Raw genomic sequence first — 13,792 nt, 5'->3', positions numbered from 1 at the left:
AATTTTTGCAGAGAAAAAAAAAGTCACAAACGTGACTGAACTTTTTTTCCCCCCACAAGTTGCAAAATTATATTCATTCAACGGAAAAGGGGGAATGACATGATATGAACAACAAAAAAGGATTTTTCAAAGACAACAATTAAAAATGTTTGAACTTGACCATGATAAGCAGAAAGGATGAGAAGCATATAAAAATGGTTCGAGACCAGACCAATATCGACACACTGATCACTCTTCTTTTAGGCATTGTTTAGTGTGCGAGTGCTTGTGTGTGTTAATGTGTGTTTTATGTATACGTAAAGCACACACAAATACACACAGACAGACAGATAGACAGACACTAAACAATAGTTAACCTACCTAGAGTAACATTTAAGAATCCCGCAAGAGTGTGATGCAAAGAAAATGGGTGTTGAGGGACCAAAAGAGAAGGAAAAGGAGGAAAAAAAACAAGTCATTCAGGAGGAGTTTTTCTAGTTTTCTTTGAAGAAAATTCATCCAAGTTCATATAATATCAGACTTTAGAGACAGAAAGAGGTGTGAGATGGGAGGATGATGAACTAATAAGAGGCAGTTAGACATGAAATGATGAGGGACTGACACGGATGGTGTGGTTTTGTGAAAAAGAGTGAAGACAGAGAGCAAAAAGGAGAAAAATTAAAACAAAACTCTTCCTTTTCCCCTCTCTCTCTCACTCATAAATATAAGAAATTATACACCACATAGATGGAAAAATAGATGAGGAGGCAAATGACGGAGAGAGAGACTATATGAAAGGATGAAGCACCTCCCAGCACCGCGATGAGGAATAAGAAAAATATAAAACGAAAGAAAAAATTGAATACTCCAAAGCCTTCCGTTTTTGCTCTGTTTAGTGATGCGAGGAAGGGAGGGGAGTTGAGTTATGCCCCCTCTCTCCCTCTCTCTGCAACTGGTCAGTCTTCTTTTATCTTCTGTCCTCCTCAAAGCAAGATGCTACCTTCCCCTCAGGTGAGCTGTAACCCTTTGCCAACACAGCTGTTAGACATGGCATTCAGGCAGGCTGCATGACTGGGTGCTGCTATGCAGAGATATAGCGTGTGGAAACGAGCACACACTTCTGGCTGGTGTGGCGCGCAAAGCACGGCTCAAACTGTGCTCACTTTCTCTACCCCCTCCCCTCAACACACAGAGAAAGAGAGAGAGAGACAGAGAGAGAGAGACAGTGAAAGAGAGAGAGAGAGAGAGAGAGAGAGAGAGAGAGAGAGAGAGAGAGAGAGAGAGAGAGAGAGAGAGAGGAGTGATATTCAAAACAGCTACAGTAAAGAGGAGCAGCTGCAACAATTGTGAAAAATCAGTTTTTGTTTTTTTTGTTTGTTTTTTTATTTTATTAAGTGAAAGCAATGGCTCCCTCTGTTGACGCACCGTGCTCAGAGAATAGATCAGAAAAAAGTGAGCAGCTGGGAGTTTAATTGGAGATTAGTCACTTGGCAATGGTGCAGGAAGAAGTAGGAGTATTCAAAAGTAACACCATACAGTGAAACAATAGTACATACAAGTAAGATATGTTCATATTTTTTAATGAAATGCATGAATACTATTGACAAAGTTTATGATTATAAAAAAATACATTTTCTCTCTGCAGCTTCTTTGGATAATGGTTATTCAAGAATAATGTGCAAAAGTTATGGCCCAGCCCCAATAGTATGTCTCTGCAGAACCAGAGACTCGCAGATTCAGACCCACAGTTCTGGACCGCTTCTAGGCCCCTTGTCTTTTCATGACACTGCCCTCTATTTTATTGGAGACCAATGTGGATGACGATCAGAGTAAGTGTTGAACATTAATCTCATTGTTTAATTCCATTTGTCTACTTGTTGGAAATGAACAGTGTGACCTGGACAGTTAGTTTAATGAAACCAAGGCTCCATGACAAGTAAAACATAATGAAAAATTAAAGTAATGAAGTGGATGATATGACTCAACATATACAGGTCAATGTTTTAATAAAAGTAGGAGAGGGACCAGACAAAGCTCGGCTCAACAGACCCCTATGATGATTAAAAACAATGAATATAGGCTGCCCAGAGGTGGGTCACTGTGGCCTCCCTCATGAGCCAGGCCTCGAGGTGGGGCATGGAGGCAAGCACCTAGTGGCCGGGTGTTTGCCCATGGTTCAGGCTCAGCCCAAAGGGTGACATCGGTCCACCCTCCTGTGGGGTCACCACCTGCAGGTTGGATGCAGTAGAGGCTGGGTGCAGTGTGAGCTGGGCAGCGGCCAAAGGTGGCCCCCCTGGTTGTCTGCAGAAGCATGCTCTAAGGACGTGGAACGTCACCTTTCTGACAGGGAAAGAGCCTGAGCTGATGCTCGAGGTTAAGCAGTTCAGGCTAGATTATATACATATATATATATATATATATATATATATATATATATATATATATATATATATACATATATCACCTGGTGGTGAGTTGGCTCAGATGGTGCAGGAGGATGTCGTGATCCGAACATGTTGTGAGGGTCTGCTGGGACTGTCTGGCAGAGTCCCCTGTCAGAAAGCGTTTCAACTCCCACCTGCAGCAGAGATTCAATCATCTTTCCATCTGTGAAAATGGCACGCTGCCCGGCGGCTGCTGCCTTAGTCTGCCTGATCCTGTTTAGGTTTAAATGTTGTTGTTGTCTACTCTGGGACGGGTTGGTACTGGAAAAAAAATTCGCTGTACCTGTTGCAATGGCAATAAAATTTCATTCATTCATTGTGAGGTGGGGGACATTGAGTTCAAGTGGGGTGTGTTCCGTGCCTCCATTGTTGAGGTGGACAACTGAAACTCTGGCCGTAAGGTTGTTGCTGCCTATCACAGCGGAAATCCCCAACCTCATTGGTGGACACCAGCAGTGAGGGATGCCATCAAGCTGAAGGAGTCCTATCTGGCCTTTATGACCTGTGGGACTCTGGAAACAACTGATGGGAATCAGCAGGCTAAGCTAAATGTGGCTTCAGTGGTCACTGAGGCAAAAACTCGGGCATGGGCGGAGTTTGGAGATGCCAAGGAGAATGACTTCCAGACTGCATCGAGGAGATTCTGATCCATCATCCAATGACTCAGGAGGAGGAAGGATAGGAAGGATGCTGAAGGATAGTGCACAGTTGATGGCTCTACTGTTGATGGAGAACATTTCAAATGAAGCAGTGCTCAGCCTCCCTGGTAAGGTCTATTCAGGGGTCCTGGAGAGAAGGGTCTGTTTGAGAAAAATACTAATACAACTAAAAGTCAGGTGTAGAGCAGGGTCCTTCATTAACACTCGCCAGGCGCCAAATGCGAGTAAATTTTTCGTTTGGTGAGTAAATCTCAGAGTCCGCCAAATGGTGAGTAGATGTTTGTACCAAATTAGTCAGGTTTTTCAGTCTTCCTTTTGATGGGTTTCTTCTTTATGTTTCTCTGCTGTCTGCATGTATGAACGACGCGCACTGACGCAAACACTCGCATGTGACATGACAATGCTCTGCACTGTTTCAGTTCTGTTTACCATTTAGCTCAGGCTAATTAAGTAGGGTAAATATGTGGAGATATTTAGCAGGAGCCGGCAAGCTTTCCAAAAGAAAGCACCGGGAACTGGAGGATAAATCAGCAGGGCTTACAGCCCCAACCAGAAAGTTTAGTGAAAACTGATGGTTTGGATATAGCGGCGCCTTCTGCCTGCTTCACGGCCCAGTTCCGCTTGCTTCTCACGCAACGACCTGCTCATGCTGCAATGTCAGCACAACAGCAGTCTGTTGGACGTGATGTTAGCCTGTTAGCTTAGCTTAGCTGTTTACAATCTGAAGGGTGACTACAGCTACCTAATGGGCATGATGTGACTCCGCAAGACTATGAACAGCTGTCAACCAATTAACTTATCAATATAATAATAATGATACTTATTATTATTATACTGATCAGTTATTAAGTTCATTATTATTATAAATCAGCTTTTATGATTATTGATAAGCTATTTATATTCAATATTACTGATTTGTCATGAATCAGATCAATAAGCTTTAAATTTATTTATTATCAATTTTTGTTAAGTTTATTTTTGAACAATAAATTAAAAAGCAAAAATCAGCGAGTATGATCCCACCAAGGCTGTAATACTGTGGCACAAGGACTGTTAGGAGCAGGAGGCCAGACTTCACAGATTGTGTAAAAGCACGAAGAGTAGAGAGGGAGAAGGCTGATTAGGTTTTACTTAATGAATTCAGACATTAACAGAAACCAAACCATTGACTAAAACAGCCCCTAATAGCAGCAGAGGCCGCAGCGCAGCCATAATGTGCTGCACACGCACCCAGTATAAAGGAGGGGTTATCCAGGATCTCCTCATTGACCGTAAATATGACTTTCTCTGTTCAACTGGAACTTGGCAACAGCCTAACAACTTCTTAACCGTTTCCACGTCCCCAGGTTTGTTTATGTAGCAGGACACACGGGTGTTATGTGTTTCATGGATTGCCGTATGTGTTGGTTGGCCAATTACTGAGCAGGTCGATGATATAAAAGGCAAGCAGGGCGTGCAGGCTGCCTCTCGCTTCCTGGTGACTGGGTTTACGTCAGTTCCTGGCATCTGTAATTTCCCCCTCTTGGATGGTGCAGGTAGGCTAGCAGCCGCTGCTGCAAATTGGTTGTTTGTCCCTCCAGTGCTGCTCACTCTGGTTATTGTTGCAGAGACTCACCGGGTATTACTGCAGGGTGCACTCTTCATCGAGCTCCTGGATCCGTTAGGCTGATGCTGCAGGCTGCATAACTAGTCGGGGATTCCTTCGCCTACGCGCAGCCCCGGAATTGTGGGTTAGACACAGCGTGATAACCCGCCGCCTGACGCCAAGCTTTAGAGGATAAAGCGGGTCGGAAAAAGCCCTGTGATACGAGATCGTCTGATTCAACCTACGGAGTGACCGTGCAGCTCTGGATCCCGTCTGCTGGGACCGCTGCTGCTTTGCATAGCTTTGCTCTGTTCTGCTTTGTTTTGCTTTGCTTTGCCTTGCTGTGCTGGTGTGGCTGCTCTTTGCTCGGCGCGGTCACTGAAGAGGATCTTCGTCAGGAGGACGTGTTGGCTAAGTTTTGCTCTTTTTTTCAGGACTGGCGACTGCTCTGTGTGCGCTGACGGCGTCAGCTGTTTAGTGAGAAGGAGCCATTCATATTGACTGCTATTAGCCGAGCTGGTGTGCACGCGTGCGCGTGCCCGTGCCCGTTTTAGAATAGACGTCATTCTCTTTATTTTCTTTTATCAAGTTTGTGTTGGTTTGTCTTATCCAGAGTGTTTATAATCCTGTTTTCTTTCCTTTATCAGGTGCTGAGCCCCTTGGTGGTGGATCGGTGTCCCTAGTGGTGGTTTCCCCCTATGTGTGTTGTGTGGATTTGAGTTGGTGTGGTTTGTTCACCCTCACTTGTGGTGTCCCTGGGATCCCCTTTTCGTTTGTTTTGGACCCTTCCCAACCAAGTAGGTCTCAGCCCTGATTTACCCTTTTAGTCTTATTGGTTATTTTAATAAATTCATTGGTTTATTGGAAGTGCTGTCTCCTGCATTTTGAACCTGGGTACCTGGTGGTAAGAATTACCACCGGGGTTCATTTCCTCGGGTGGAAGCCCCGGGGTGGTGTTGTCCAACCCTTGCACGACCCCTTAACGCCACATTTACATCTCTCAACCTTGTTACTCTGGTCATAGCAGTAATCTCGTGATAATTCACTGCAAGAAATGGAAAGTTATGTTGGTACTAGTTAAGGTAAGGTAAGATAAGATAAGATAAGATGTACTTTATTAATCCCGAAGGAAATTAAGACACCAGTTGCTCATGCCCCATACAAAGCGTACATATATTACAAAATGAATAAGTTAAGAGTTCAACTTCCTAAAAATCACTCAATCAATAAAAAACCAAGCAACATAAAATAAAATCAGCAACATAAAATACAATCATAAAATCACAAGTCCCACTAATGTATTCCAGCCAGGAAGGCTCCATCTCCTCTAATCCTTTGACCAACCCTCAAATGTCCGTTACTCCTCTGTCCCTCTCCCTAACCCCGCCCCTCCAGAGAGTTATGCAGCCTAATAGCAGAGGGAACAAAGAACTTCCTCAGTCTGTTCGCGGCACATCGGACCGATATCAACCTGTCGCTAAATGTACTCCTCCTCTGTGATAGGACAGGGTACAGGGGATGTGTGACATTGTCCATGATGGAGTGAAATTTGGACAGAATTTTTTGTTCTGCCACTGCCTCCACTGAATCCAGCTTCAGTCCCACAGCCGATCCGGCCTTTTTAATCAGCTTATTTAGCCGATTTAGGCTTTTTCTCCTGATACAGCCCCCCCAACAAACCACAGCATAAAAGAGCACGCTGGCAACCATTGACTGATAGAACATGTTCATCAGCGTGCTACAGATGTTGAAAGATGCCAGCCTTTTCAGGAAGTAGAGCCTCGTTTGGCCCTTCTTATAGAGGTAGTCCGAGTTTTGAGACCAGTCCAGGTTATTGTCCAAGATGAGACCCAGGTATGTGTAGGATGTGACTGTCTCTATAGCCACACTCCCTATACAGACAGGTTGCATGGACGGCTTTTGTTTCCGGAAATCCACGACCAGCTCTTTGGTTTTTGAGGTGTTCAGCGTTAGCTGGTTCCTCCTAGTTCTCACCTTCAATACTTTTGAATCCATTGCCTGCAGATTCCCTGGCCCAAATCCAGCTCTAATTGCATGTGTTTCCCGCCAACCTAAAATGACAAGGAATTCAGTACAGACTTTACCATCCCCCTTTCAAATTTATGCCTAACATAATACTGCTGCTGACTTTAACATCCACATAGACAACTTCCACCACCTGCTCACCAAATCCAAAGTCTTGGATTTGTGCAGTATATTGACTCTCCCATTCACTCTAAAGGACATATCTTGGACTTAATTTGTTGCTCCGGTCTCATTCCCTTCACCTTTTCAACTGCTGAACTGCCCATCTCTGATAATGTTTTCCTCTTCTTTAGTGTTAACATTGCCCTTAACTCAACCAGGTCTCAACGTCTCATTACCTTTTGTAATATTAAGATGTTGACTCTGCTCACTTTTCTTCTACCTTCAGTTGCCTTAATTCTCCACATAGCCTATCCGACCCTACTGATTTTGTAAATCTTATGTTGTTTCTCAATGCAAAAATTCACTCCATCCACCAGTCTATACTGTGTAAGTCCCCTCTCTGCTCCTCCAATGATCTTCCTCTGCCAGCTCATCTACTCTCTGTTTTTTAACTCCCTACCCTCTCAATAATATCTGACCAAATCCGCAATTTCAAATTCCTGCCAACTCAACCCTCTCCCTAAAGCCCTGGTTAAAGCCTCCCCTATCTCCTCCCCCTATCACCGCTATTATTAACTCCTCAATTACCCCTTTCAAAACTGCAGCCGTCACACCAGTCTTAAAAAAACCTGGTTCAGATTCAAATAACTCTGAAAATCTCTGCCCTTCCTCTCCAAAACCTAGAGAAACTCATCTAACCCAAAACAATCTGTGTGAACAATTCCAGTCTGGTTTCCACCCTCTCCACAGCACTGAATTCGCACTCTTAAAAATCACTGAAAACCTCCTTAATGCAGCTGATTCTAGTCTTCTTTCCATTTTCATCCTTCTTGATCTGAGAGCGGCCTTTGATATTGATTTGATCAATCAGGACTGAAAACTATCATGATGGAACTATCCATAAACAGGGAAGGGGTATCCTAGGAACACCACATGTGAAGAACAAAACAAAACCCAACTCAAACATTGAATAAAAAAAAAAAAAAAAAAAAAAAACACACGAAAAAGAGGGGCACCACCATCAGGACATCAATCCACCACTGCAGTCTCAGGTGCTGAGGTGCTGAGACTGCAGTGGTGCCCTCATAACACAATACTCAATTGAGGCCCATTGATCCTGGATCTGCTGGTGTCCTCGTTTACTAAGGTCTCACAACCAGACCAACTTGTCCTCTACCAAGGGGAGATCTTTGACATGTTCATCATGGCTTTTCTTACAGTGCTCTGCAGCTGCCTTTAGCCAGTTGCAAGCTGTTTCAAAAGCCATCTGTAAGCAAAGTTGGTGTTCATGAACACATTCATTAACATCACCACCAACAGGATCCTGAACTTGGCCTAACAGGAAATTAATGTTTAGGCTCCTTTCCAAACATTAACAGAAAAGGGGACTCCTTAGTTGTCTGATGTGAGGTGGTATAATAGACATACAGGAGTTGAGGTAGACAGGAGCTCCAATCATGTTTCCAGGACAGTGGCAAGGTACATAAGAGTTTTTGAAGTGTCCTGTTAAAATGCTCGCACTGTCTATTCCCTGAGGGATGGCAAGGAGTGGTGTAAGACTTCTCAACCCCATATAATGCACAAAGCTGCTGAATGAGGGCACCCTCAAAGCTCCATCCTTGGTCAGAATACAGCTTTGCTGGAACATCAAATTTGGGAAACCACTCAACCACCAAGACTCAAGCTACAGTAGCAGCCCTTTGATTGCAAGTAGGAACAGCCACCGTATACTTGCTAAACACATCAGTCATCACAAGGACGTTGTCCATGCCATTGTGGCTGGGCTCCAACACAGTGAAATCAATCGCAAGGATTGTATTGTATGTTGTATTAGGGGAAATTTCTAAGTTGACCAGAGTTTAGAGTGCAAGGAAATTTGCACCTTCTTGTATGTGTGTATGGTTTTTTTTGTTTTCTGTTTTTCAGAGTACAACAGGCCACTGATGGATCACAAGGAAGGCTGTGGACATTGGCATGTGGTCGACCTGTCACTGCATCTGACCCAACTCCAGCAACTGCAGCATTAGTCAGCAAAAATTGTGTATAACAAGAACGAATAAGGTTTCAGAAATCAGTTAGAGATTGTCCTGTCTGTAGCGGGTAGCATGACATTTCTTATGTCTGTTTGCCAGGGATAGATTAATTATGGACCCTGAGCTCTGATTGCACATTCTCATACTTTGTAAATTAATAAATTGTCAACTGAGAGAAGTAGTTTGTCATCTATACTCCATCAAAATGAACACACAGAAGAAGAACCTAAATAGAAAGATATAAAGAAATTAGTGTGGAACAGTACCTGATTAACTAGGAAAATGGGAATTAGTACCTGCCTATTTTAATACTGTGGGAATAAGTACCTGTTCTTTATTACTTGAGCATTTTTAAGGTTTTCTCTAATACTCTGGCATCAATAACACGTCTGGCACCACTTTGCCACTTCAACGGGACAAACCTGCCCAATAGCACAACTGTTGAAGGAGCTCTAAGATTTTGTTGACCCCATGATGACCATGCACTGATGAACTTCAGTCATCGCAGCTGTTTTTTAAAGCAGCAGGCAACAATAACTGAAACCCAACATTGGCTCCATCGAGCAGGAAAACCTGGCTATACAGCACACCATTACTTTCGACTAACTGGTCCCACTGCCCTAGCAACACCAAGGCCAACTGAGACACCTGCTTCCGCTTCTCTTAATTAGGACGTTGTTTTTGTCTCCAGAAAACCAAGATCTCCTTGATCACTGGGTCACACTGCTGGAGCTGAATGTGAGATGGGGCATGGTGGGACAAGGCTGCAACCGCCACCTTCTCTACTTGCAAAGTGTGCTGTAAAGGCTAAAGGAGTGACATTCCACGGTCCATGGCCTGCATGTCCTGGGTCTTGGGAAGTTGCTGACAAGACAGGCCATCAACATTCTTATTGCTCCGGCCCAAACGAAACTTTAGTTCAAAGTCAAATGACGTCAACTGAGCCGTCCAATGCTGCTCAGTAGTCCCAAGCTTGGCAGAGGACGAATAGCACAGTTGGTTATTGTCTGTGAAAACAACACATTTGTGACCCAGCAGGTATTCCCCAAACTTTTCAGTTATAGCCCACTTTAGATTTAAAAACTTCAACTTCATGGCGCCATAGATATGCATATTGCACTCAGTGGGCCTCAACTGGCTTGCATAAGCTAACCATGCTATTATGTTCTTGGGATAAGACACTCCAAGGCCACCATAGCTAGCAACAACCTCCAAAATGAATCGCTTCAATCTTGCTAGGGTTCGTAGACACACCCTGGTCAATAATTTAGGGCAGCATGGCTCAATGGGTAGAGTGGTCATCCTATAACCCAAGGGTTGCCGGTTTGATCCCAGCACGGAGAGCTCATGTCAAGGTGTCCCTGAGCAAGACACAGAACCCCTAATTGCTCCTGATGAGTCGTGGTTGAGAGCCTTGCATGGCAGCTACTGCCATCGGTGTGTGAATGTGGAGTGAATTAATAATGGATACTATGTAAAGTGCTTTGGGTGCGTTGAAAGGCGCTACATAAATCTAATCCATTATTATTTTTATTATTAACATGACCCAAATAACATGCCTTCTGCTGAAATAAGGTGCTCTTGTTGAACTTTACCTTAAGTCCTTCATGCTGCAAACGCTCCAACACCACATGCAATCTGTCCAAATGTTGCTCGATGGTTCAAGAGAAAACCACAATGTCATCAAGATACAACAGTAGAGACTGGCACTGCTGGTCCCCCAGAACTCTATTCTATTCTATTCTATTCTATTCTACAGTCATTTAGCAGATGCTTTTATCCAAAATGACTTACATTTGAGAGTAAGAACAACACAAGCAAGAATTCAAACAAGATGGGACATCATAATTAAGTGCTAGTCAGAATGTTGTGCGTCCAGTTGGACCAAGGTGCTGTCATGTAGTGCTAGAGGCAGTGCAATTTTTTTTCTTTTTTTTTTTTTGTAAGTCATTTTGTTTAAATACAAGATCACAAATTCATCAAACAATATCAACTTAGGCATAAGTGCATGAATTCATCACCCAAGCCCAAGCCGTGCATCGAGGTGAGTCCAACTATATCTAGCTGGAACCGCTCAACTTCACGCACCAGCTCAGGCTCCTTCCCCACCAGAGAGGTGACATTCCACGTCCCTAGAGCTAGCTTTTGCAGCCGAGGATCAGACCGCCAGGGTCTCCGCCTCTGGCAGCCGCCCAGCTCACAATGCACCCGACCCCTATGGCCCCTCCTGCAGGTGGTAAGAAAATGCATTATAAAACACATTTTATAAAAACAGATAAATAACCTGTTTGAAAGTGAAACAACGTTAATTATCCATGAAATATACACACACATTTATATCATTTCACTGATAAAACAAAATCTACTTTGAAAATCCCGGACCTGGAAAGAAAGTTCATATTTGCAATAATACATTATCAGTTTAGTCATGGATATTTATGGAGAAAAGTTTCTGTAAGTCATAAGAATGGTTTACTCTTTGTGACCACAGTTACGCCTTGAAAACAGCCACTAGGAGGAGTTGTTGCTCCATGAAAAAAATCCACTTAATTGTAACTTTGTAACGATATGTCTGTAGCGTAATGCCTCGATATTAATATAACCTCGGCGGTAGAAATTAATATCAAATCAATGAAAATTATGACTGTGATTTTCCTCGAATTGGGGCACCACTCTTCTGTGTAATAATTGAGTAATCCACGGTCCAGAAGAGAAAACCGTGAGCAGGGTTGCAATAAAATTGATTTTTAATTCAGTCTAACTCTCATATCTGAAGTGGCGAATTCAACGTCTGAAGGGACCTTGATTCCATCCAAAATTAACCACGGAAACGATTCTAACTTTTAAAATGTAACCATTTATTACCATCAATAATCAATTAACAGCAAGGATAAATCAATGTCAGAAATTATGAAATTATCAACATCGCTTTAGAGACACTGCCGGCCTTCTGTTGCGCCGGGAGGGTAAACCAGCTTAAAGGACAGTAGGAAGAAAGCAGCGCAATGAAATAAACAATGGTAAAAAGACAATCAAGTTAAATCAGGGATTATAAAGAAATTGATATCTGCATCTTACGCAGTTTGGAATATGGGAAAATAAACTAACTAATGAGTAACCTTTAATTCTAATCGGAACCTAGCGAAGTAGACAGGAATTTAGGAAGACAATTTAGAATAGTCAATTGAATTAAAGGAATGACTAAATGAATCTTGGAGTGGAGAGTGAACAAAACTTAACGTTTCAAAGACACCAGCTAGACCCAGTTGGAGGCTCGGTTCGGTCTTACTTGGAGCAGGCGGTAGGGCCTAGAAGCAGGGTTCGGGTACGGCGTCAAGGTGGAAGAATCCCTGATGTCGTCTGGTACCCGGCAGAAGACAGCCCGTCCGCAATGGTTTGGATCAGCTTCCAAGACGAACCGGGTTGATTCCCACGCTCCACTGGCACAGCGGTGGCAATTAGCTGGTGTGGTTCCAGAGGCGTGGAACCGTAATCAGAGCCTTGTGGTTGGAATTGTCCACAATTGAGCGTTATGGATCAGAACGCTTCTGGCGGAGATGGCTCTGATAAACTGAACTTTGGACTGACTTCTCCAAAGTTCTTCTCAAAAAGGGAAAACGATCAAAAATGCAACAAGTTAGAATATCTCTCGCGCTGGATACAAAAGTTGTATATCTTGGTTGCGTAGCAACGGGTTTGGCTGCTTTGAGCAAAAATGATCAAAAACATTAACGAATAACACGAACAAAAGACAAAACGAAGTTGAACGTTCTAAGACTTATTCCATGGATTGGTTTCTCGTACAGATCTGTTTTAATAGGTACCTATTCTTTTTCCTTCTTAACTCATTCTTCTTCTCTTCCTTTTTTCTTCTAAATTAAAATCTCTGAGTTTCTGGTAATATTCTCTGGTTAAGGCGGGGTTTGGCGTGGTTAGGCCAATCGCAGTGTAGAATATTGGCGCGGTTGAGCTTAATTTACATACAAAGGCCTAGACGCTTAATAACTGTGGATGTAAGAATAAACTTATTTTCCCATATGCCAGTTCAAACAGAAAATATTCTTCTAAAACACATTTCATAAAACAGATGAATATCCTGTTTGAGAGATAAACACACACAACTTCCAGTTATTACAGGCAGTTAATTATCCATGAGATATAAACAGATTTATACCATTTCATTAATAAAACGCAGATATACTTTGGCAATCCGTTACCTGTAAATGAAGTCCACATTTACAATCACACACTATCAGTTCTGTTATGGATATTTATGGATAAAAGTTTCTGTAAACTGTTTTAAAGTTTGGTTTGGGATTCCGATAGCAAACCTTCAAACGGCCAACGGGGGAGTGTTGATCCGTGATTAGAATCCCTTGAATTGTAACTTTGTGACCGTACATAGCAGAGAATCCATTCAAAGTTACCATTGGTACTTTCCTACGATGTGGGATCGATTTAAACATTCATTATTACAAAAATACAACCATTAAAGGCAGTTTTGAAGACTATAGGTTAAACAGTCCTGTAAGAAAAGGGTTGTTATTTCTGACGCTTCTTGACAAAGTCCATCTGTGGAAAGAATGTGGTCTGGCGTCTTAAGGTCCATTCCAGGTTGATTTACATGTGTGAATGTCTGGGGAAGAGGGCCTTAAATGTTGTTAATCACCAAAAGGTTTGAGATGTTTCCTGGTGCGGTTGACACTCGGCCCTGAATTAACTCAGCTTAAAGGGTGTTTCTTCTTTTTGAAGTTAATGAGTTAGGGTTTTCAGGTCAGATGGCCAATCAAGTCTCCTCTGAATGCAAAGTTCCTGTAGGCTGGGAACTTAGTGTTAGGTCAACAATTGTCCATCTGGTGGTGGACAGGAATTTCCTCTGGGTCGTAAAACATGTAGATAGGAAGAGCAGACTCTGGGTGATACCAAAGTCTTGGGGCTAATGCT

General features: G+C 42.9%; 1 protein-coding gene across 1 annotated transcript in view; it reads right to left on the bottom strand.

Moving 5' to 3' along the window:
* Nucleotides 1–597, bottom strand: part of grin2bb (glutamate receptor, ionotropic, N-methyl D-aspartate 2B, genome duplicate b) — a 148,201-nt gene extending 147,604 nt beyond the window's left edge. Inside the window, exon 1 of the mRNA XM_041984294.1 lies at nt 361–597. The gene's annotated coding sequence lies outside the window, so the exon portion shown is untranslated. The remainder of the gene's footprint in view (nt 1–360) is intronic.
* Between the last annotated feature and the right edge of the window lie 13,195 nt (nt 598–13,792).

Source organism: Melanotaenia boesemani, chromosome 4 (genome assembly GCF_017639745.1).
Source record: "Melanotaenia boesemani isolate fMelBoe1 chromosome 4, fMelBoe1.pri, whole genome shotgun sequence".
Lineage (NCBI taxonomy): Eukaryota > Metazoa > Chordata > Actinopteri > Atheriniformes > Melanotaeniidae > Melanotaenia > Melanotaenia boesemani.
This window is presented reverse-complemented; position numbering and strand designations above follow the sequence as displayed.